Genomic DNA, 2,337 nt, shown 5'->3' on the forward strand with positions numbered 1-2,337 from the left:
ATGGCTTGACAAGCGGTGCTTCAGTGCACGCCGGGGATCTGAACCAGCCAACCCCGGGCCGCTGCAGCGGAGCGCACACACCCAACCGCTTGCGCCGCCGGCCCAGCCCCTATCTCCTTGTGGATTTGCGTTTCCCTAACAGCTGGTGATGTTGAGCGCCTTTTCACATGCTCGTTGGCCATGTGTATATCTTTGGAGAAATAACTGTTCAAATCCTTTGCCCATTTTTCACTTGAGTTGCATGGCTTTTGTTGTTCAGTTGTAAGAGTTCCCTACGTATTCTGGATAGTAGGCTTTAACAGATAAATGACTTGCAAATATTTTCTCCCATCCTGTAGTTGTCTTTTCACTTTCTTTCTTTTTTTTTTTTTTTTTTTTTTTTTTGGTGTGGAAGATTGACCCTAAGCTAACATCTGTGCCCATCTTCCTCCATTTTGTATGTGGGACGCCACCACAGCATGGCTTGACGAGTGGTGTGTAGGTCTGCACCCGGGATCCAAACCTGCGAACCCTGGACCACTGAAGCAGAGCAGGTGAACTTAATCACTAGGCCACTGGGCCGTCGCCTTCACTTTCTTGATGGTGTCCTTTGATGCACAGAAGTTTCTAATGTTGATGAGGTTCAATTGATTTTTCCGTTTATGCTCCTGCTTTTGGTGTCAAATGTAAGAAACCATTACCAAAGCCCACATCAAGAAGATTTACACCTGGGTTTCCTTCTGAGCATTTTATAGTTTCAGCTCTTAGATTTAGTCCTTTGATCCAATTTGAGTTAATTTTTGTATATAGTACGTGATAAGGGTTCAACTTCATTGTTTTGCGTGTGAATGTCCAGATTTCCCAGCACCATTTGTTGGAAGACCTGTCCTCTCCCCATTGCATCATGTTGGCGCCCTTGATGAAACCAATTGTATGGCTACTATATGGACTCTCAGTTTTGTCCCACTGGTCTGTTTGTCCATCCTACACTAGTGCCACACAGTCTTGATAACTAGCTTTGTGCTGCATTTTGAAATTCGGAAATGTGAGTCCTCCAACTCTGTTCTTTTTCAAGATTGTTTTGATTAGTTGGGGTCACTAGCAACTCCACATGAATTTTAGGATCACTTTTTCTATTTCTGCAAAAAAGCCATTGGGATTTTGGTAAGGATTGCATTGAATCTGTAGATCACTTTGGATTGCCATCTTAACAATGTGAAGTCTCCCAGTCCTTGAACATAAGGTGTCTTTCCACTTATTTAGGTCATCTGTAATTTCTTCAGGAATGTTGTGTGGTTTAAGGTTTAATGTTTAAGGAATTATTTTATAAATTTTCTTTTCAGATTGTTCATTGCTAGAGTATAGACATACAGGGATCTTGTCTTCTACAACTCTGCTGAACCTCATTAGCTCGAATGTTGTGTGTGTGTGGTTTCTGTTGGGTCTTCTACATATAAGATCATGTCATCTGTGAATAGAGACAGTTTTACTTCTTCCTATCTAATGTGGATGCCTCCTTTTTTTTCTTTCTCTGCCTTATTGCTCTAGCTAGAACTTCTCATATATTATTGAATAGAAGTGGTGAAAATGGGCATCCTTGTCTTGTTTCTGATCTTTGGAGAGTTTTTGGTCTTTCACCACTGGTTATGATACTAGCTTTGGGTTTTTCCAAAATGCCCTTTATTATGTTGAGGTATTCTCCTTTTATTTTTACCATGAAATGATGTTGAATTTTGTCAAGTGCTTTTTCTGCATTAATTGAGATGATCATGTGGTTTTTCCCTTCCTTCTATTAATGTGGTGCATGACATCGATTGATTTTTGTGTGTTGAACCACTCTTGTATTTCTGGGACGAGCCCCACATGATCATGGTGCATAATCATTTAATATGTTGCTGGATTCAGCTTGCTAGTGTTGTCTGGAGCATATTGCATCTGTGTTCATGGATATGGGTCTGTAGTCCTTCTTGCAATGTCTTTGTCTGACTGTGGTAGCAGGGTTGTGCTGGCCTCATTGGGCGAGTTAGGAGGTGTTCCCTCCTCTTCTGTTTTTTGGAAGAGTTTGGGATGGATTGGTGTTAATTCTTTAACATTTGGTAGAATTCACTCACTAGAAGCCATCTGGTCCTGGGCTTTCCTTTCTTGGGATGTTTTTGATTACTGACTCAATCTTTTTACTTGTTATAGGTCTATTCAGATTTTCTATTTCTTCTTGGGTCAGTTTTGGTAGTTCATCTGTTTTCTGAGTATTTGTCCAATTCATCTAGGTTTTCTAATATGCTGGCATGTAATTATTCATAGTATTATAATCCTTTTATATTTCTCTGAAATCTGTAGTAATGTCCCCTTGTTTACTTC

The sequence above is a fragment of the Diceros bicornis genome, chromosome 32, assembly GCF_020826845.1.
Source record: "Diceros bicornis minor isolate mBicDic1 chromosome 32, mDicBic1.mat.cur, whole genome shotgun sequence".
Taxonomy (NCBI): Eukaryota; Metazoa; Chordata; class Mammalia; order Perissodactyla; family Rhinocerotidae; genus Diceros; species Diceros bicornis.